The 24,072-nt window shown below is 45.2% G+C and overlaps 1 protein-coding gene across 1 annotated transcript in view; it reads left to right on the forward strand.

The window, feature by feature from the left end:
• Positions 1-24,072, forward strand: part of traf4a (tnf receptor-associated factor 4a) — a 36,841-nt gene that overhangs the window by 3,903 nt on the left and 8,866 nt on the right. The window lies entirely within an intron of this gene.

Below are 24,072 nucleotides of genomic sequence, written 5' to 3' on the forward strand. Positions count from 1 at the left end.
TCAGGATGAGGCGGTCTTTGTTTTATCTGTAGGTAGACTAAGGAAAGTCATGTGATGCACCGAATGTCAGTTTTAACAGCGGTGTGACCTCACAGAAGTCAAGAGCTCTGAGGAGGGTCTCTGTTGTGCTTTTATTGAAGTTGGAGCACAGATGAGTCGGATGTTTGCGGCTGGTTTATCTTAAAGTTAAAGAAGTGAGATTTGGTTTCCGTGGAACGCGAGTCCTGTTTTTATTTGTAAGGCAAAAAAAAAAAAGCACAGCTGCAGCTTTTATTTATTTTGTCTGTAAAATGTCAGAAAGTAACAACACACTGGAGAAGCTGCAGGCGGAGGATGTCAGCAGTAGTTGCAGATTTATTTCCTGTCAATCGATTAATTGACCGCTTGTTTCTGCTGTGGTACAGAAGATGATTATGGTTCAATAAAACCTCTAAATTTGACATCGTGCAGATGATCAGGACTGAAATTGCTGTTTATAGCAGACGTTCCCAAACTTTTTCATGTCAACGACCCGAACAACAGATGCACATCAGACCAGAGACCCCCAACTTGAAAAGATTTAGTCTTTTACAGGCCTTTCAATAAAAGAGACAGAGCTCCTGATACATGGAAAAGCAGTTTGCAGGAGCTAACACGAGCTTTAGATGAGAGAAAAACAGGTTTTTATTATAAGTTATGGTGCGCTGAGAAGAAAACAGCATCGCCCATCCTGAAGCTTCACACCCACACCTTCAGTCAACATGGGTTGTAATAACCTGCTTTCATAGTCGACCTGCATGTTTTCATTGTCTGATGAGGACGAATTCCAGAAGTTACAGAATCCACCTTTAAGGAATCATTAATAGCTGATCAACAAACAAAGTAGGATCAGCTGATTGACGTACAAATAATCTGCAACTTCTGCTTCTTTTAAGCAACATTTCAAGCAAAAAAAGCCCCAAATTGCTGATTTCAGCCCCTCAGATATCAGACCTCTGCTCCTTGTCTGTGTCGCATCATCACAAAGTGAACGTGGACAAAAGCACGACAAGATTATAAAATCCTCATTAATTCAGTCATTGCTTTGTCGTGGTTGGAAGTGGACTTTGTTTCTTCACACACCGAGCAACAAACGCTGTTGTTTGTCAGATTTCTGAGTCACATCTCGCCGATACGGACGAGCAGCCTTTGTGTTGCAGACGAACAGCGATGTTGACGTGTCGCGTGATTCAAATCAGAGAAAGACAAAACAGAAAACTTGGTGTTTGCGCATTTTTTTGGTTTGAGTCATTCTCTCAAACCAAAGAGAAGTTATTGTCTTCAGTTCGACTCGAAACTTGAAGACACCCTGACGGAAACATCACGAGCAAATAAAACAACGCTTGCCGTCAGGCAAGAGGAATATCTAATCTGATCTTAAGGTATCCGGTATCATCTCGTCACGCTTCTCACAGCCTCCTCGTGTCAGAAAAAACAGTCGACTGGTTTGACAGCAGAGATGTGAATCCACGCTCTGAATACATTAACAGCTCTGTCGTGAGTTCCTGGTTTGCACCTTGAGTCATCAGGAAGCCTCCTCTGGCTCACTGAACAGCAGCAAATTGCATCTGGTTGAAAAGCAGAAACTGGGATGAACAAAGAGAGAGCGAGGGAGGAACAGCGCTCGCTGCTGATCAATGAGTTCTGCCCGACGCTTTGTCTGCCTCATCCTGCCCGCCTCCGCCTCCGTCCTCCAGTTTACACTGTTTTTTATTTTATTTTTACTCCCACAGACTGAATTTAACTAAAGTTTCCCAACTTCTGAAAGTTTTTGTTGAGTAATAGTCAGGATGTGAGTCCTCCCTGTCTGACCTGCATGGTCTGAAGATGTAACAGCTGTGCACCTCTTATACCACGTAGACAAAGACTTTATCAATGAGTAATAGATCATCAGTGAGATGAAGTTTGGAGGTGTCAAGAGTTGAACACTTCCTTCGACTGCTGAGATCATTTGACCGTTTGTTGCTAGAACAATCTGGGCCAAAGTCCCGTTATTGACAGCTTCTCAACACTTACACCCCAAGAACGATACTTCCACACGTTCACAGTGATTTGATGAACGGTATAAACACCGACTGCCGATCAAAATCCTTCTGGGTCTACAGGGACATCACTTCAAACTGCAGCCGCAGGAAACGCTTTTCAGACGATCTACTCTAATAACTCAGTGTTGGTTATTCAAACAACTAATTAAACGCTTATATAATGTATATTAAACTGCCAATTACACACGTAAACATGTCATTTTACCTGAGAGGTGCCGCCAGATGGTCTTCCATACAGAAGTTTGAGTAAAACTTGGCTTCAAAAGACGATAACTCTCGTAACAGAACATGAGAAAAACATTTCCTTCTGGGTTTTTGTTTCTCTTCTGTAACATACAGCTGGAACAGGTCATCAGTATCAGTTTCCAACACAGCTGGAGAGAGAAACACGTGCTAGACGCTACTGTTTAGAGTGGACGACCACATCGTTATCATTACAGTGATCGTTGTTGGTGCGGACGGCCCTTTACTGTAGATTTAATGGTTAAAACTGTTTATTTACATTAAGAACTGTGGATTTAACTCATTAATGACTTGATAACACTTGCTAATGAGAGTTTTCACAACCTGGCAACCCAAAAGTTCTACCAATAGCTGGATAACTTATCTATAAAGTGTTAGTAACATATTTAGTAACCATTAATGGCCTTTTTATTGAAAAGGTGCCTCATTAACAAGCGGTGCCTCGTTATCTGACATCAGATTGTGGCGTTGAAGCGACTGAACTAGTTGTTTCAGTCGTTCAGATTTATCACATGATCAAAATGTTTCTGCATCCTGATGTCAAAGATCACGCTGACAAGTGTCCTTTTCACTTCTGTCAAACTTAAATCAACATTTCTGTCAACGGCAGACGATATTTCAGCACCTCTTCCTCTCACTAGCTCCAAACAAAGCCGCAGCCGAGCGCCCGCCCGCTCGTTCACCTCTTTAATTAACAAAGTGTGCCAGTTGAGGCCACTTTCAGCTTGCTGAGCGCACGCATCTTTTGTGGGGAAAAGTTGGAGTTCATTGAGGCTGACAGACAGCAGTTAGCTAATGCTTCGCCCATTGTGCAACCAGGTTGCTCTTCTGCCTGTAATTACTGAAGGCTGTGAAACATCCAGTCCGGGCCTGCCAGCCCGACTCTGCCCACTTCGACACTGACAGCTCCGAGTCGTCTCCAGAGTCGCTGCTCTGTTGCAACAAGCCACCCAAGAATGCAGCCGCATGGCATTGCTTCACTGTTAATCACCCTTTCTCTATCAGCCTCCTGGTAACACTTCACTTTAACTCACACTGTTCAACATTTACAAGCAGTATATAAACACTGATAAACAGGTCAGGAGGGTTTATTAATATACACAATAAATCAGTCCTCGTCCTGGAGGCCTCTGTCCTGCAAACTCACCAGAGCTCGTCATCAAGTTCTGATAACGACACAGGACAGGAGGCTCAGCGGACCAGAACACTGCAATAAATCATTAATCAAGGGTTATAATAATCAATGCTGCAGTTATAAATGTTAATAAGTCATTAATAAAGAGTTTTATTCCTCAGGTCTGTAGTTTAAGATGTTAATAAGTCATTTCTAAAGTATTTAATCATCAAGTTTGCACTTTTAAATGTTAAAAATATGTTATTAGAGTTTTAATGATTAAATCAAAAGTTATAAATGATAATAAGTCATTAATAAAGAGTTTTATTCATCATGTCTGTAGTTAAAGATGTTAATAAGTCATTATTTAAGAGTTTTAGACATCAAGTCTACATTAATAAATGTTAGTAAGTCATTAACAGTTAAATTATCAAATATACAGTTATAAGTCCTGATTAAAGTGTTTTAATCATCAAGTCTGTAGTAATACATGTTAATAAGTCATTATAAAGATTATAATGAACACTTAATGTGACTGTGAGGAAAATTTGATTTACTATATTCTCATTTATTAAATGTTTAGACACCAATAAATCATTGATAAAGAGCTTTAATCATTAAATCTGCAGTTATTAATAATATAAAAGGTTGTAATAACATAAAATATGTATTATAAACACTTTGCAGGCGAGATATAAGGACATCTTTAAGTGTCTATTAATGTGTTTGTGTCAACAATTATGAATTTCCCCTATTAAGACATATTTTATGTCATTTAAACTGTTTTTGCTGTATTGTTATTTATATCTGTTTACACATCAGGCACCATTTATAGTTACAGTTGTTGATAGAGCGATTACAAACTCTACACAGCTCACAGCTTCATTATAGTGCGTCATGAGCCATTTATTAAATATAAACACTGTTTATTATCGTTCCAGTTCTCCGTCACACCGAGTTGTTTCAATCTCTTCACTTCAGACGACGTCACAATGAAGTGGACCCTCCCTGAGAGGCACTCGAGGAAACACATTGTTGTTCTCACCTCACCGTGTCCCCACGCTGAGAAACGCTGCTCTGTTGCTCCTCAGGCATGTTAGCATGTGATGCTAATGGGCTGTGTTTCCGCCCGGGGAGGAATGTGTGAATGCTCGGCAGCAGCAGTCCTGGAGGCTGCCCCAGCTCCGAGGGAGAGTCGGCCCGGCCCGGCTCTGCCCGGCCCTGCAGCTTTAACACTCACTGCAATCAAATATGAGTCACATGCTTCAACAGCTCAGAGTGCTGACCAGGGCTGGCCCTTTGTTTTAGCAACAGTGCCTCCTTAATAAAGGAGAATCAACACTTAATGGCGGGGCTTATGGCCGTGCCACACATGCCGGGTCTCATGGCTCATCAGTCCTGGGTCTTCTCCTGAGCTGCAGTAATGCCAGGCAGTGTGACAGCGGCGTCTCTGCGGGGATGATGCAGTGCCGTGCCACGGCCCTGACAGCGGTGTAATTGGTTTGTTCGGCTCGGCAGCGTCTTCCTACAGGCCTCCGCGTAGTCGTGTAGCGCTGCTGCGACTGCTGACTTACCCAGAGTCACGAGGAACTCCGAAGTGGGCTAATATGAGAGTTTTTCACGGCTCGATTATTCACTGTCCAAACGCCAGGGGAGTGTTTTCTGGGAGCGGGCCGTGATTCATTGCAACTTTGACACATCTTCCGTGTGTAGTGCGGCCTTTTCTCTCCTCATTGATGTAGGTGATACTCACTTTATCTGCTGTGCTCGCCCACGCGTTCGTAGTCTGAATGCCCCGATGCACAATCAGCAGCATTATGAGCGACCGCAGTCGAAACGCCTCCTCGTTCTTTTACTCTGCTTCCACCAGCAGCTGTCTGTCTTATTTGAATATGTGGGCAGAGATAAATCAACACCTCTTTCTGACAAGCCGACTCTTATGAGGGTGCGGCTAAGGGCTTTATTAATGGTTAGTAAACTGATCAACGAGGGCTGCAACTAGCAATTATTTTTCTATTATTTAGTTAATTGGTTGTTTTGTTGGTTTGTCTGCAGGATTAAACAAAAACTGCTGAACGGACGTCCATGAAACTTGGATGGAGGATCGGCCTCGGCCCAGAATAGACCCCTTTTACTTTCGATGCTGATCCGGGAATCTTTTCTCACATTTTCGTTAATTTAAGCTTGATCTTCTTTACGTTTTGTTTGTTTTGACCTTGTTAGCTAATGAGTAAAGCTAATGCTATAGCTACAGTGAGCTTAAAGGTCCTAGTTGGCAGAGTTTGTTCCATTCAGACAGAGCCAGGCTAGCTGTTTCCCCCCTTGTTTCCGGTCTTTATGCTAAGCTAACTGTCTAATGGCTGTGAGAAACACGAGGAGGGTGTCAATCTTCTCATTTAAGTCTTGGCAAGAATGTGCTTGAGCGTTTTTTTCCTCTACTGAGCTGAAAAGACTGAGTGTCTTGCTGGAGGATAAACACCTGCCAGAGGAATCTTTCACGATCTTTCTTAAAAACTTGTTTTGAATAATGGCTGATAATCGACTGTGAAACTGTAGAAGGTGATTTAAACTCGGATCTGAAAGGCTTTTGGCTCGTCAACGTGTGGTAATCTGGGCCATTGCTCCCCCTTTAAACACATGATGAATCCACTTGTGTCCATTGTGCGTGCTACCGTGCAGAGGGACGTATAGAGAGGCACTTTGGCTGCTGTGACAGGGCGTCTCTTAAAGGCCTAAATGGAGCTGTGTTGCATTGGTGCCCAATGTTGTGTGTAAGTCTGCCACTTGAGGCAGCTGGGGCTTTGTGTCTCAGTGGGTATCTGTATCTGAATGGGAGCGACGCCATGGATGGCTGATGAATGACTGTGTGTTCATTACCATCCCCGTCCCTCAGTCCCATCACAGAGACATTCACAGTCCCCCGCAGGTGTCCGAAAAGGCTGCGCAGGCATCCTGGGTCCAGATCCGGAGAGTTCGGGGGACTCTGCTGTCCCATCCTTCTCTGCTGACAACGGTGGTCAGTGAGCTGCACACAGAGAGATGTTGTGTCGAGGCGAGTGAAAGCCCTCAGGCCTCCGCTCTTGCACTTTGAGGGTCTGTGAAGGCCTCTCAGCGCTGTGCACTGAGGCTGCTGTCAGCTGATGTATTTGGGGTGACGGAGCTGGAAAGAGCCCAGTAAATTTTAACACATCAATGCATAGAAGGAGGCGCTCGCTCGGGGAAGAGAGACGCTGCGAAATGCAGCAGGAAGAGGACAGTCAGTGCTCTGTGCTCTACATGTACCTCCACTCTCGTCATGTGCAGCACCTGTAAAGTTTAGAGACAAGTTTTGCCGCCCACTCGCTTCTGTTGTTCTCGCAGCGGTGACTAACACATGAACTTTACACGTCACCACAGTCCTGGACTTTGAAACTAATGATTATATGAGAAGTCGCTGATCTTTAAAGTTTAACGTGGATGTTTACTTCCTGCTGCTTCTGTCTGAAGCATTTTATTGAAAATTTGGACTTTTCTCTATGGAGTTTGGTTCAGTTTGGGCTTTACGAACTATAGCTGAAGCTAACAATTGTTTTTTATTATTGATTAATCTGGAAATAATGGTGTTTTTGTAATGAATTTGATTGTTAGATGTCAGTTATTAGTTTAAAATGACAAAGATGATATAAACAATCAGCTTGTTTGATCCAAAAACAGTCTAAAATCCCAAAGATATTTAGTTTACAGTCATATGATATATAGATAGTTATAGAAGTTTAAAGTTTAACGTGGATGCTTACTTCCTGCTGCTCCAAATTATTACTCTCTAGAGTAAGAAAAAGAGTCTAAAAGAGTCTGTCTGAAGCGTTTTATTGAAAATGTGGAGTTTTTCTAATGAGGTTTGGTTCAGTTTGGGCATTATGAACCACAGCTGCAGCTTTTCTTCATTTTCTTTCCTGATTAATCTGCCAATTATGGTATTTTCTGAATGAATTTGTTTGTAAGATGTCAGAAAATATTTTAAAAATAACAAAAGTTATCACACAAACAGAGAAAACATCACAGATTTGACAGAATAGAGCCAGTAAATGATATTTCTGCTTCAACAAAAGGACTGAAACGATTAATCGGTTCTCTAAAACGCTGCTAAATTTCTCATCAGCTCCAGTATGAACAGCGACACTTGAACTTGGATGCACATTAAAGGGGCTGCGCTAAGCTGAAAATGAAAGCCTGGGAATGTAATCCAAACAAACAACAGGAAACGACCCTAAATCACTGTGTTTTACGGGTGTAAGGAAATGGATGTTGACATTCAATAGCCAGTAATTACCCGTGTTTAGGAAAGCAGGCATGAAAAAATGAAGCCGCGCTGCAGATTTGACCCACAAACTCTCACTTAGAGAGGGTAGATTATTACAGACAGTCAGATAATTCACTTTTTCCTACCGACACCGTGACGACTGTAAACACAAAGTCCACTTTCTCACCACGGTCTGAAGCCAAAGGGAGCAAACAAAGTTCAGCGTTCTGCCTCTTTTTTAATCAGATAACTTGTTTGCGGCTTTGATAAACAAAAAGAAACTTGTTTTAGCTTAATTCTCTCGCTGTTGTCGTTTGTGAATTTGCTCCGTTCGGCAAGCGTTTTCCCACAGAGACAGATAGACGTGAGCCGGGCCTGATTCAGGATAAGGTAATCGTCCTGGATCTCCTGGGAGGAAGCTGAGAGGCTTTAGAGATGCAGCTGTGATGATGACATCGCTGAGAGAAAGTGGCCTGACCATTTCACACAGCTGCAGAGAAGATATGTGTTATTGTGAGGCTCGGCGTTGTGACAGCTGTGGATGTAAAAGAAACGAGAGCGGGGCGCTCGTGTCGGGATGAAACTCTCAGATACTTTAAAACTCTTCAGGTGGATTTCCTCGTCGAGATGTTTCGGCCTCTCGTTGTGACGGAGCAGCTTGACGCGCGTCGCTTTCAGGCCGCCTCTCCACTGCGAGGGAGTTTATTGGTGACAGCCAGCTCGAGCATAATTCATTGCTTTGGAAAGTGATTTTATTTGATTTCACAAGCGAAACAGGCTCGAGATCAGACGAGGGCACACCCTAAATGCTCCGTCTTCTCACTGCTGTGTGGTCCAGAAACCATGTGAGAAGTTTGGATGGAGGCAATTTGTGGTTTCTAGAAAGCATTTTAAAACCGTGACTCAGCTTCCACCTGTTTTCACCTGAGTTCACCTGCAGATGACAGTCTTCAATTAGTATCTGACTTCCTGTTACATGAGGAGCTGGAGTCATCGTCACAGGTGGTTTGGCTCTAAAGGAAACATTGTACCTCTGTGCTTTTGTGGTTTTCTGTCAAAATGGAGACAAAAACATCTGGATTGTTGATGTACACATGAAATATTACAAAGTCGGCTCACTTAAAGGAAATTCATGGTTTATTACAACATGGCTTTTAGTTGTTGTAGCTCTGACTGTCATTTATTACCACTTATGATGATATTTTTTTTTATTAAGCTAGTTGCTGATGGTTGCCATGGTCTAATAAGTCGGTTTAGGGGTCCTGCTATCATCCAAACCTGGTTGTTTGGACTGAAGTCAGACCTGAAGAGATTAGTCATCCAGTAGATCAGCTGATCGACGTACAGACGACCGGCGAAATGACTCACCGACGTCTGTCAGTACAGCTGTAAAGTTTGTATCGACAAACTGCTGAGTGCATTGAATTGAGCCTGACTGTGTTTTATTGCTTATGAATTCAACTTTTCATCTGTGAGAGGACGAATGTGGAAGTCCTTCGTTCAAGCTCCTCATGTTTTATGTCCAAACGTCTCTTTAGTGACACCAAGAGAAGCCCTGATGGTGGAAGTTGTAATAAACTGGATTTGTTTCTTTAATGACGCTGTCGGATGTGCTGTGGGTGTATTATTATATGAATATCTCTGAATCTGGTGACACTATATGAGCAGCAGCAGCAGTGCGTATGCAGCCTCCCAGTTATAGGCATGCCTGAACTCGCCCTCCTCTATACGAGCTCCTTTAACACGAATCTCTGAGCCTTTTGGGCCCAAACAAAGACGGAAAACATTCCAGCTATGCAGCGAAGTACCTTGCCCCTCACACAGCGAGCATGCTGGGACCGAGCCACCAGACCCAGCCCTGCTGCTGCTGCTGGACCGCAGCCAGTTGGCCCAGATCTGAAGCGCATGGCTAGTGCGTACACGTGCCCGGGTATGCATGCTATGTGAAACAGCTTAGATAAAGGTGCACTTATCATAACACATACATGCTCTGGTGCTCTGTTCCCACCGCTGCAGCCAGCCCCTCCACAAGCTCCTAATGAAGGCGGTAAACAGCAAAAAACCATTTCAGTGTGGCTTCATCTGCGCTCTGCTTCCTATTGTACTCTCTGACCTCCCCCACTCCAGTCTGTTTGTCTCGCTCGCAGGTCAGTGAGCCAGCCAGCGAGCCGACAGACCCAGTGCGCACACACACAACACACACACATGTTCACGCTCCCACAGTAATCACTCCAGCAGGGTGATTTTTTGTTTTTTTTTCTGAATCGAGTCAAACATTCACACATGACTGGATTTACAGAACAGGGGTGTTAAATGAGCTCCCCGACACCATCGAGCCCACGTTAGGGTCCAGTAAATGATTAGTCCGAAATTAGCTGCCTTGATAATCAATTAGCTTCTTTGATTTGTCTTATCTGATAGTCAGCTGTATATTTTGGGGTTTTTTTTACTGTTAGTGAGACAAAACAAACAAAGAAAACAAGGAAATTGTCGCATGCAGTTTTTTTTTTTACTCATTTCTGACATTTTATAATCAGCAGATTTATTTAATTAATAGAAAAAAGAAAATAGTTGTTTTTTCCCCATATTTTCCAGGGAATTATTCATGGATCTTATTTAGGTGTCTGGTATCTCTGGTATCTTTTTATGTTTCCAAAGGTCATTAAGACAACAGTCTGGGGCAGTGGTTGCCCTAAAGGTTAGAGGAGGATTAAATCTGGGTGGCGCTTCACCCTCATTACCGCCACTGAGGTGCCCCTGAGCAAGGCCCCTAACACCGACTGCTCAGTGGCCGACAAGTCAGACTGTGGTTGTACGGGGCAGCTTCAGGTGTGAATGTGATTGGGGCGTTCCTGAAAAAGACAAAGGACAATGACACAAACATTAAGACGAGGAAGGGAGACGTTTTTCTCCACAGCCGATTATCATCCTCCAACTTAATCGGTCACTAGTCCATCCCGGCCTCTCACGTCCAATATGAGCTCACGTTTCTTGTTGTCGATCCAAAATAAATTGGATTAAATTCAATATAAAGCACAGAGAAGCAGGAAGTCTCCACATCTAAAAGGCAGATCCTCCTGTTAACTGACTGATTATTAGTAGTTGTTGCAGCTCTGATCTAAAGACGGCAGGTTTCACTTCCTCATACAATCATTTAATCATTTCTCTTGAATCTGAGTCAAACTGATGACTGTGACAGAACTGATGTTATTGTCCGTAGAGTAAGCTATCACTGCTTTCTAGGAAACCTGCCACCGAGCAGATCCTGCAGTATCAGTGGACTTCATGTGTCCTGTGATGCTCTGGCAGAGGCCTTGTTGGGGAGTTTGTCTTCGCAGGCAGCCGAGTGACCGCTGCAGCGGTTGCCGAGCTGACAGGCCGGCATGTGAGGAATCTGTGTCTGAGGTCTGAAAGGGGAGCAGCTGGGAGCGAGGGGGAAGTGGGCAGCTCGCTGCCGAGACACCTGTCCTCAGTGAAAGGCTCCTCTGTGGAGCTGAACAGGTGTCGCTGGAGCAGTTAAGCCCTTCACTTGAAGCGAACACACTCTGAATTATAGCCATTTATCCACAAGGGGCCACATCGATGTTAAGGTCAGTGCCCGGTTGCCCCTCAGCTTCCTTCCTGCCAACGCTCATCCTCTCATCAGCTGGCCTGTTTACTGTGCTGCTCCTTTAACCAAACAGCTCAATGACTCCGTCAAGTACACTACCTCCCTTGTGTTGTGTCAGATATGTCAACACAGAGTTAATGCTCCCAGCCTCCGTCTTCCTCTCTCTACACAAGCCAACTATTGATCCCATGAAAGGAAGTCGCTCTGTCAGGTGCACGTCCAGATGGATCCTTCAGGATGAGGGAGCGCTTGTTTTGTAGACTCGGAAACGGCACCGGATCGGCTGATTGTGTGTGTGTGTCGGGGGGGAGGGATTAAGAAGTTGCCTCACTTGGCGACTCATGATCAGTTTTAAACATTCAAATATTAATATGTTGGTTCATTGGGGAAGGCGAGAATCGTCCAATTGTCCAATTCATACATAAAGATAACTGCTGCTAAAGGCCGCTAACTGCTGCTAACACACAGCTAGCTGTCGTTAGCTAGAAAGCTCAGTTAACGGTGCAGCTAGCGGTCGCTACCCGACATTAACTAAGGTAGCTTGGATCGGTGGGGGAGGGTTGGTGCTGTTTACTGTCGGACCATCACCTCTTGAGGTACAAAATGGCTAGCTTGCTAGCTTCAACAGATATGGAGCTCAAAACTTTGAAAGCAAACAAAGAAAACTAGAAAATATTGTCAAATGAGGAGCTGGAGCGAGTGGATCGTTCCCACGTCTGGTCAGTTGCAGCCCTTCAGGATCACCTCTGCTTATTTAATCAACTTGTTGCAGAAAAACGCTGGTTAATCTTTACATTTAATGTATCCGACAGAAAAGCAGTGATGACTTTGTGGTGACATCTCTACCAGTCTCTATATAATACCTCTTTGTATTTCCATCTTCACTCCTCTGCTGCTCTTTTATGAGCTGATTGAGAAATCTTGTCATTTATCTCATTGTTGCTCCCGGCAACGGGCAGGTTGAAGCCTCCACGCCGGAGGAACAATGCAGCCGAGGCGTTCTGAAACAAAGGAGGCGATTTTTGACGTCAGCGACTCGCCTCGCCAAACAAAAGAAAACTGCATCCACAAAGCAGAGAAGTGGACGACCTGCAGGAGGCTGCAGCTCCGGCAGAAGGAGGGCGCGCTCGGGCCCGGAGGCGGCTTCCTGTGGTTCTGTTGGACTTTATCTGCATGTGCTCGTCACAGATTCAGACCAATAAGAGAGAGCATGTCTTAGCTGTGATTATACGGGATGATGATCGGAGCAGCGAGCAGTGATTGTTTATTTTTTGTGAATTAGTCCATGTGTGTGTGTGTGTGTGTGTGTCAGTGAGCACACACACCTATAAAGCCCTCACCTTCCCTCCCGGTTACCATGGACACAAAAGCACAGGACCTAAAATTGTCCCTGCCGGTGATGTGCACACCTTCACACACGCTGACAAATCGGGAAAAGGAGCTTTTTCCTGCTTGCGGCTCAGTGAAGATGCAAACGAGCCGGGAGATGAGATCCACATTATATAACTGCTCGCTCACTCCAACTGCTTTATGGAGGTGAGCGGCAACCGAGGGAGGAAGTTAAGATGAGGCTGAGAGAGACAAAAGTTTGCCGTTGACTCACGACACATCACACTCACGGCTGAGTCTCACAGACTTTGAAGAGGAAGAGTCCAAACCATTACCCGACCTCTTCAGCTCAGCATGACCTCAGTCTGCCAGAGAAACTAACGCTGATCAGTTCTCACAGCGTTCGAATCAAACAATCAGCGAGGTTGAGTCGTCGTCAACATCTCCTGTAATGGTTCTGCAGAACCGGACTCCTTTATTAGCCTCCAGCTCATTAAGGGGTGTGTCGCTGAGGGCGTCACACATTTCTCTCTCCGAAGGTGTTCTTGTGGGATCGGACTAAAATAACTCACTCGCACAGCAAAGCTGATAATGGTTTACCCACACCTGCTATCAGGTCAGCTCGAGAGGCGTGTGTGTGTGTGTGTGTGTGTGTGTGTGAAATACTTATCTATGACGGGCAGAAAAGAAAATGCAGCTGGTTAATGAGTGCAGAGCCGTTTCTCTCAGATTGATACGGTTTGTGTTCAAAGCTGTGACCTACAAACGACAAAGACGCTGGACGACCTCAATCTGCAGAGTTACAGACGACATGAGTCGAGTTTACGTCCAAATGTAGGAACGACTGTCACCAAATATTCAGAATATCAGTAAAACTCACAAACACAACACAGATTAATCAATAAATGCAGCTATTAAATCAATCGCCAGCTGTTTTGATCATGACTTCATCATTTTTGAGTCACATTTCTCTGCTTTCAGCTTCATTATCTGCTTTCTTTACTCCTCTAAACTGAATATCTTTGGGTTGTGGTTAAACACAAAACGTTTGCTGACGTCATCGTGGGCTTCGAGAGAAACTGATCAGCATTTTTCAGCATTTTTGAGACCAAACAATAACAGAATCATGTGATAATTCCTCTGTAAACAGATTAAAAGAGTGAAATTGTGGGCGTGATTGCAGATTTCTGTGCGCAGGAGTGAACAGGTGTGGGTTAATTAAAGATCTGTGGTCCATCAGAGGTTACTGGTCGGACAGATTATCTGCCCGCCTGCTGCTGCCGGTCTCGGTGACTGAGGTGAGATAATCTGCTCGCCGGTCCGTCTCCTCCTGGACGTGATATCAGACTGTAAAAACTTCTCGTCTGGTTGCAGATGTTGTTCTCCATCTCGGCTTGTTTACACTTTGTTTCTGAGGAGTCACTCTGCGATAGAAGGATCGTTTTAATCGAAGGAGGGATGTGACGTGTGATGGGGGCTCGGAGGACCACAGTAGATCTCCTTTGCCTGGCTGTTGGCTTTGGCATTGAGAGAGAGTCTCTCATAAACAAGCAGAGCTGAAGCACTCTGCTATAAAACGTGATTCATGATGAGAGTATGCCAAACAGCAGCTAGCCTTTCCCTCTCCTCGGTGCCATGAGCTCATGTGTCTATAGGTGCTGCTAAATCGTGAAACTTTACCTCTAAGTGGCCTCTGATTGATGCCTCGCTCGATCGGTGGCCGGGAGCGGAGTAAATTGTCTTTAAAGAGAAGCTGTCCCTCTCGGCTCCGGGGCCGGGTGAAACAGATCTCGGTGGTTTTGGAGCTCGTAAAAACAAAAAACCCCACGGAGAGCAGAAGGAGGTCGTTACGCTGGAATAATGAGCCGTTAGCGGCGGCTAACAAGCCGTTGGCAGGCTCCTCTTCGTTCTTCCACGGGGGGTTAAGACCAGCGTGACATAAAAAATAATAATTTTGACAAACAGTAAGATTTAGAAAATAGCTTTACAAGTCAAGTATGCGTTCATGTACGAGGCATCTGGTCCGGCTTTTGACTCGACTTGCCCAAGAAGAAATGATGTGCTTGAGACGTGGATGAAATAAGTCGAGTCACGAGTCTAGCTGAGGGTGAGGAAGGCTGAGATGTCTGTCCACTAGAGCGATGACATGTCTTCACCGTGTGGCTCTACAGTGGGTCAGCACTTCGACTTCGATGGCGTGCAGCGATTGTCTTCTTCCCCTTTTCCTTCTTCTTCAGTGGTGGATCACAAACCAACTTTAAAGAGTATATCAGAGTGTGTAAATGCTGCTCTTGTTCAGCCGATGAAAACAAGACTGGTAAATAACCGATAAGATAAAATTCCCCATAACAGTCCGATGTTGTGTTGCAGAGATATCGACGGAAGCTAGCATGCTAATCAGCTAGCCCTGGCCTGTCTGAGTCCAAAAACTCCTTTGCTAGCGGTGTAAGCATCAACACTCACCCGGTACTCCGAGCTCCCAGTCTGGACCACTAGCTGCACGGCTAACCGAGCTAACTAGCTAATGGCACAGCAAAGTAAAGAATAAAAAGCACCATCATGTAAAGACAGTCAGCAGGTTGTTAGCAGGTTGCTGGCTGTATGCTGCAACAGGGAGCAACAGCAGCTAACGTTAGCTTCACACAGCCCCTTAAATAAACATCCTGTGCAGACATCAAGTTTCCTGGACGACACACATTTATACTGCAGAGTTCACACACTGATTGAAAATGCACAACATCCATTTTGCCTCGTTTTGACAGACAGCTTGTACAACAGCCCCGAAGCGCATCGCTGCCTCCACACTTAATCTGTGTTAGCGCTGCGATTTCACGCCGTGCTTCATGATGATTGTGACTCCAACGGCTGATTCATTAATGCCGTTTGAAGGCGACTGTGTCTAGCGCTGCTTTTTTTTCTCCGATTGCCATATGCATACAGTTGGCAGGCAGCTCTGTGTTTTTTTTTTTAATAGGCCGGGCGATGCCTTGGCAAATCTCCGAGCCGCTCCGTCCAGTGCAGCATTCCTCAGGATTAGCGTGGCAGCGTCGCGGCTCCTCGAAGCCTGGTCGCCCTCGCTGCAGATCGGCCCCCTTTCTGAGCAGAAATCTGCCCTCCGAGGCTAAAATTAGACCGGCCATCTGTGATTAAAACAGCTAAAATTTGCACGTGTCTGCAGGAAATTTATAGCATGTAAGTGCCTCCATCGCTCTCTTGTTGTCTGGCATCATTTGAATCTTTCGCAGAAGTGTGACAGCGGGTAGTAAAGATGGAGAGTGGGGTATTTCACACCTTCTGCAACCTTGACAGCAGCTTTTAGCACTTTTTTCACAGGCCAGCAGGTTCCTCCATGCATGTGCGACATGTTTAAGCTCAGGACTTTCATTGATCTCCGGGGGCCCGCAGTCCTCCACCCACCGACCGCCCGCCCCTTCAACCAGATCAAACGGAAAGTGTCTCCTTTCAAAGCCCTCCATCTTTTTTTCCTTTCATGCACGCAGCGCAGGCCCTCGTGCATGCGGTTCCTCCTCCGTTGTGGTGGTCTGCGTTGGTGAGGATGACTGCACTCATGCATGCATGAAGCTCAGCTCCCAGCTACAACCGATGGGACGGACTCCCCACCCCCCCACCCTCCGCCCAGATCAGCAGCAGTTAATGAAAGTGGATTGATTTCCCTGAACCTCCTGCATACAGAGTGTAATCTGAGGGGATGAAATCGACCAGGAAAACAAAAGATCCTGCAGCGTTTCTATTACATTTGTGGTTTTATTTGTTTGATCGCCTGCCAAGCGCAGTAAAAAAACAATCTGTGTAGGTATGAAACTGCATAACTGAGATTGAAATCTATATCGGGACAAGTCGTTTGTTCCACGGGGCGAGAACGAAGAACTGAGGAGATTGTTACCGCTCGAGTGAAGCTAATAGCCAGTTAGCTTGAGTTAGCACAAAGCTTACGTAGTCTCACGTCAGGACATTTTGTTTTTATTCTTCAAACAGCTGAAGTATGAAGAGAAACAGACAGACGAGTGTTGTGGTTATCTTCTGGATTTTTTCTTTGTTTTGCTAATGCGAAGCTAATTAAGCCGCTGGGTAACTAGCTGCTGGCGCTATCCCTAAAATGTCATAGGCCACATATGAAGCTACAGCCAGCAGCTATCTATCTTAGCTTAGCATAAAAGCTTTGTAGCCTTATCCGTCTGTCTGCCAAATATGAAGCTACACGGCCAGCAAACTGGTTAGCTTAGCACAAACCCTTGAATCAGGGGGGGAAACAAGATAGCGTGTCTGTAGCTATTTAAAGGCAACAAAATCCCCCTCTGAAGGTCACTAATTCACATGTTTGTTTAATCTGTAGCTGTGTTTCTAGCCTTTATGCTGGTGTTAAGCTAACTAGCTGCCGGTGCTAGCTTCCATGCTAATATGATAAAGACTGTGATGTCAGAGTCCGATCAGACTGATGGAGGGAGACACTGCGAGGGGGATTATAAATACTTGCGAGCGCCGTCGTCTCCCCTCCTCACACACTTAAGGATGGATTATGGCATCTCAGCCCCGCAGATGGCTGCTCCGCCTCCCTCTGGCCCTCCCTCCTCCATCTATCCTTCCTTCCTCCCTCTCTTCCTTCCTTCCTCCTCTGGCAGGTGGCTCTCTCTTCCCGTTATGGTTTGCTATCATGTGTCTGAGCTGCACCTCTGGCGAGTCGATGAGTCATCGTCTTAATTGCTCACAAAGTCTGATTTCTCGCCTCGGCAGCATTTATATAATGACGCGAGCAAATGTTTCCTTGAAGGAAAAGAACATAAAAGCATGAAAGTGTATTAATTACTTCCTATTAAGCCCTTCAGATAACAGTAACCTCGTCATAAATGGAGAAATCAGGATGCTAACAGGATTGTTACAGCGTTAACCGCAACATGTGTCACTCTGGTGTTTCTCTGTGACACGTTTCAGCATTATATAGCACAGAAATGGAAATACCTGCTCTAAATAGACACTGTTGGCCACATGTATACTGTTTATGTTCTCCAGTATTTTTACATAATATATTCTTCAGTGTATTTCGTGCATTTCTGTGTTTTTCCTGCAGAGATTTCTCTCATGCAAGAAGCCAGAAGAGCACAGAGTCCTTAAATAAACGTACAGTACGCGGCTCTTTATCCGCCGCACAGCTTGACATTTAGAGGAAAAAACACAAACTGAGAATTTGTTAACCTTTTGGATGCTTTATAGCTGCGTGAACTCGCTCACAGATGGCTCGTGCACACAAATGTCAGCCCGGTGAGGTGAACTGCGAAGGAGAAACGAATATCATTACATAAGCGGTGATGTCACGGGCGAGGACGGCCTCAGGTGTCCTGATCCACACGGCGTTCGTGTGTGTGTGGTCGTTAAATTAAACAAAAATCCCAGAAGCATCAAAAACCTGCTTCTCTTTTGTTTTTTTAATGTTTTTTTTCTATCTTGGTCCACATTTGGTCCACAGCGAGTGTGTTACATGGGGCGCTGCTGGAGATGAAGCCAGGGAACAAGGCCAGACATCCGCCCACACACACACACACACTCTCGTAGTAGTGCCTTTCTTCCACTTGCATCACTTTTTTTTCTTTCCTGCTTTGGCAACACAACAGAAAAGTAGTATTTGTCTGGATAAAGAATCATAAAATAGAGATTTTTAAAGTTAACAGTGCAGTTCTGCTCTGATTTTGTGTGAATGTGTGTGATCACCGGAGGAAGCGGTTGAATTTTCCGCCTGTCTTGTCTTTTTTAGGGTTCGTCTGACGCCGAGTCAGATGTAGTTTACGTCCGTGTCGTCGATGACCGTGACCTGCAGACTGTCAGCCATTGTTCCTTCATATGAAACAGCTGCCGGTGGCTGTTAGCGATGAGCGGAGGAAGTCAGATGGGATTTTACAGGTGTCGTATTGTGTTCTGCAAAACTCAAATAGGTTCGACCCAAAACCTGACTGAAGAGAGACGGCACAGACGACCTTTTAATACATTTTATAAAATTATAGGGGGATGGCAGGTTGTAGCAGCGCCATAAAATAGAAGAAGAAGATGCTCTTTAAGTCTAAGTAGGCCTAGTTGTCGATCAGGCTAGCTAACATACTGTATTCAATCGTACTTTAAGCTGTATGCTAACATCAGCATGCTAAATTGCTAAATTACAATAACAAAGCTAACATTCTGATGTTTTGCTAGCAGGTATAGCCTTATATTTACCATGTTCAACATCTTTGTTTAGCGTACAAACAAACATTAGCTAGATCTGCTTATTCCAGCCTTAGCATGGAGGCTGAGTTAACTTCCTACCTACTATTTTGGTGACTTTATTGTCAGATATTATAGTTGATGACCAGGTGAAGCCTCGCTCAGTGAATTAGACGCTGACTTGTTCACAGACGTTAGCGTTGCCTTCCTGTTATCAGCGGCAGAAGAGGATGTCATCGCAGGCGTAAGAGAGGAGCTCATGCACAGTATAATCTCTAGAGAAAAACCACAGGTATGGACAGCTTATCTTGTCGGTATTAAATCCCACACAAGAAGCTGTCACAGCGCTCTCTGTGTGGATGTCCCACACAGAAAGCCTGTGAAGGAGCAGTCGATCCACCTGTGGGCTGATGTGTCATCACACTCCTGTGGAAAGTAGGAGCTGCTCCTCCCTTTTGCAGACAAACAAGAGGGCTGGAGAAAGCTCGGGCTCAGAGCCAGATGGATCAGCCGTGGGCGACGGGAGCTCTGCGCCCGCGGCGTATCAAGTTCCTTAGGTGGAAACACCACCCGGCCTCGGCCCCCGTCACTCGACCTGGTTCAGGGGCTGGAGCTGACTGCTCACGTTAGAGCGCTAATCCAGCCAGTCGTGAGGATGAGAGGACGAGGCAGTGAGAGCGAGTTGTTTCAAAGAGGGATTGTCAGGTTAAGAAGTAGCTCAGCCTGCAGGCGCTGCTAGAAGGGGCTGTCACACCTTTAAGCTGTGTCCCACTTCCATAATAAAGACTTATAACGTGTTTATTATGTGTAAAATTAACTGAGTACTGAATTATTTTTATTCTGGGGCGGATATAAAACTATTGTTGAGCCGCTCACAGGCAGATCCTCAGTTTTCATTTGGAAGAAATGAAAAACAAACTGTGGGTTGTGGTGAGACGCTCCAGAGACAGCTGGGAAAACATCAAAATAAACTGTTCAATCTTTGGAAAAACATTTTTGCTTCTCTCTTTTTAAGTTTCCATAATTAAAGCAGCCGTCCAAAGTCACACTTAATTTTAAAGCCAGTAGAAAAACCGCTGAGTACGCTGATTTATTCCAGTTTATCTTCACTTCTACAGTCAGTACACATATATAGCATTATATTCTGCTTTATTTCACCAGCCTGACCTCTTAATCATGCATCATTTTGTTAAAGCTGCAGTGTTTCATCTCCTCTCTGCAGAACAATGACCAACAAAAGATAATATTTTTACGAAATAATATTATTTGCTTTCTTGCAGAGGGTTAGACGAGAAACTTGATGCCACTCTCATGTATAGCCAATGTGCTAAATAGCATGCTAACAATGCAATGCTAACATGCTAGCAGGTATAATGTTAACCGTGTTCAGCAACTTAATTTGGCATGTTAGCCTGCTAACATTGGCTGAACTAGAGCCATGCTGCTATGCTAACATGCTAGTATTTCTTTTTTTTTTTAAATTTCTAATTCATTAAGCATGCTAGCATGTGCTAATTTAAAGCCATGCCACTAGTATTGCTAAAAATGCTAACTATCTTACAGACCCATGTATGTTTCTGAGTATTTGATGCGTTTCTGTTCATGCTGTGTTCAACAAAACAAGTCATTCATGTCCTTGGGGTCTGGGAATGGCACTTTTAGCTATTTTCTGAATATATGTCTTTAAATATCTTCTTCTAAATTTCATTTTGGTGGAGAAATGGTCCAAAACCCCCAAAATACTCAATAATCAACTATGAAATGAAGTGAAAATCAGCTACAGGAGGCTCTGAGGAGAGAAGTCTGAACCACACACAGTCGTAAACACAGAAGATGGATTTGGGAGATTACAGAAACTATCTGAGATAAAACAAGACTCCTGTTTTCTCCAGACTTCCTGAGAGTTTGGTTTCAGCTGTGAGACTGGAGGCCTGCGTGGAGGCCACTGCTGGACATGTGTGTATATAAAAGTTAATCCTGGTTATAACTTGAAAAGACAAAAAGGGTTTAGGATGAACATAAAGGCCGGCGGTGAGCTCCTGGAGGAGATAAGTTCATTCAAGGCCTCCTGATGCTCTCTGAGTCGAAATACCTGGAGAGAGCGAGAGGTCTGTTTAATGTGTTAATGTGCCGCAGACGCTTCTGATCCGGTTTGTTTAGTGAGTCTCGGCCGCCACAGTTGTAAACACAAGGAGGTTTGTTTAGGAGTTAATACGGAGCCGGCCTCAAGGTTACTCTGTGGACGCCGACACGTCCTCCTCCATGTGGCCTGCAGGCCGGTCGCTGTCGCCTGAGAAAAACAGCCCTCTCGCTCTGCGACCGGTGAGATTAAACCTGAGGGGATTTGTGCGCCTCACCGTCTGCCTGTCAGGAGCTGTGCGCAGCGTGATGAAGCGTGTTGTGACGGCTGTCCTCGTGGCATCAGCTGCGTGAATGGACGGCTGTTAAATCTGCACCTGAAGGGAGGTTTCAGGGATTCAGAGGGTCCAAAGGCGACGACGAGCGGGTTCATCTCACCTGCAGAGCGCTGGACGTGTTTCCCACAGGTTAACATGACGTGAGGCGACTTCAACGCTGAGCAGCTGTAGAGCCTTGGCGGGACAGAAGGAGGCGATAAAAGTTTAATGAGGTGGTCGTATTATACTGTATGCTGTCCGGTCTTAAGCTGCTCCCCTGTGACATCCCAAGTTGTTTACCAGCCTCTCGCCCTGGTTGTCACTGACGAGGGTGTGAACTGTGGTCAGAGATCAGTGGGAGAAGATTGGTGTGAAACTTGTTTGTAAAAGAAGCCGTTTGTGAGGTGCAAGTTACCACTTGTGAGGTTGCACACAAAAGGAGTTTTCCCTTTGGGCTTAGTGTAACAGTTGTGTTTATCCTGTAATGCAGCATTAGGGCTGCAACTATTGATTAATGCCTACTGATTAACTGTGCAACTTTTTTTTTACCATTAATCTAAGGCCTAAAGCTAACACATGTGACAAATGACCCAAAAAAGGGCTAATTTCTGCCTAATAAAGAGTCAAACGGGGACGTTCAGCTAATGTTTTAATCAAATGTTTCACAGTTCGATCGACGTCAGCCTCAAGTCAAATCTGTCACGAGGACAAAAGATCAATTAGCGGATCAACAATATTAATTGGAATCAATTCTGATAATCTATTAATCGTTTCATCGAGCAGTTTACAGCCATGATAGCAGCTCAGCAAGGGCATACTTTAAGCTAAATGCTAATAACTAGCATGATAACCCGCCCACAGTGCTAGTGCTAACATACAGATGTTAAGCTAGCAGGTGTTTACCATGCTCCCCATCTTAGTTCAGCCTGTCAGTATGCTATCATTAGCTCATTTAATGCCACACCGCTAGCATGGTACTGACTCTAGGCACAATGACAGTGCTAACACGCTAATGTAACGCTAGAGCCATACTGCTAGCACACTCACTTGCTTGCCTGCTCACAATGACAATGCTAACTTACTGTTTAGCAGGTAATGTTTACCATGATCAACATCTTAGCATGTCAGTATGCCCATAAATAGCTACTTTAATGCCAGAGCATTAGCATGCTAACCTGCCCACAATGACAATGCTAACATGCAAATGTTTAGCTAGCTTGTACAGCCTAATGTTTACCTGGTTCCCCCATCTAAGTTTAGTGTGTTAGCATGCTAACACTAGCTAATGCAGAAACACACAGGTGTATAGATAGCAGGGATTAACCATGTTTAACACTTTAGCCTAGCACAGCGGTATGCTAATTTTAGGTAATTTAATGCCACGGCGCTAGCATGTGAACTCACTCAAAATGACACTGCTTAGCCTTATTGCTGATTTTTAGCTAGCAGGTATAATGTTACCCTGTTCACCATCTTAGTTTAGCGTGTTAGCATGCTAATATTCGCTAATCTAGAGCCATTCTGCGAGCTCACCTGCTCACAATAAAGCTCGCTGATGTTTAGCTAGCAGGTGAAATATTTACCATCGTAGTTTAGAATTTGAGCATACGTACATTTGCTAATTTACGACCAGGGCACTTTCAAAAATGCTAAAATTGCTAAAATTTGAATCCTTGGGGTCTGGAAAGCTGCTGTTTGACATGTTGTAGGCAAAGAATGTAAGCGATTTATTTGATAAACGAAGCAAAAGATTAAATGAGTACATTTCTTGTTGAGTTATCGCTACACTCGACTAGAAAGCCCTCAGCAGTCAGAGAAACTGTTAGTCGGACGACGGGATTGAAGTGGAGTTGGTTACACATCGGCTCCACCTCTCACTGCTAATGCGCTGTCACAAAGTGGCAGCGAGTTTTCGTCTTGCGAGCGGCCGAGAGAGTCGAGCGCTGTTACCGAGCGGTGGGGGGCCGAACACATGAATGCGTGGCTGCCGGGAGCTTCTCTGCGAATCGTCCTGACAGCCTGTGACTTGGCTCTTTTCGCCTGTCGGCCTCTCTGCGCGTCACATTCAGGGGGGCCCGAGCTCGGATGTGGAGGGGCCCTCCGGCTGTCCCGGAGCCGAGTGGCCTGTCGCTTCCCATCTCGTCTGCGGTCGCTCTCTAATACCTTCGCCACGATTCCTCCTGCGACGGACGATGAGGACAGTAAATGACTTCACGCCACACATGAGGTGCTGACCGGGCCCCTCGCAGCCTCTAATCGATTGACCCTGTTTTACGGCCCCGTCGCGGCTCGTTAATTGGTCTCCAGCTCCCTGCTGACACGGTGACCCTAATGGAGGAGAATTACTGCTGTCTCGTCATGCATTAACCTCCCCCTCCCTCTCAGGCCTGTAACCTCTGCTCCCATCCCCCCCTCCCCGACTCTTCAGCACACACTCATAGCGGCTGGGTCGACACACACACACACACACACACACACACACACACTCGGGTCCTGTCACATGTCGCCGGGCCTCTGGGATTCAGCGGTCAGGTGACGCTGAAGCCAACCAAGTCAAAGCACCGAGGGGCGAATGCTTACTGTTTGCACACTGTTGTCCCCTTAATTAGTTTAAATGTAATTTAGGCTCAGTCGGGGGTAAGACAGGGGGTGGGGGCCTCTACGCATGAGAGGTCAGATCGAGCTGCGGGGCATGTGACTTCTCGAACAAAGCACATTTTTGTGCATCGCGGTCGTCGACTTTCACGTGAGAAACACAATAATTTAAGCAGGAATCAAGATGGCAGACGTGGAGACGAAGACTCAGAGACAGCAGGGGGGCTGGAGAC

This window comes from Pagrus pagrus (genome assembly GCF_965226575.1).
Source record: "Pagrus pagrus genome assembly, chromosome: 4".
NCBI lineage: Eukaryota > Metazoa > Chordata > Actinopteri > Spariformes > Sparidae > Pagrus > Pagrus pagrus.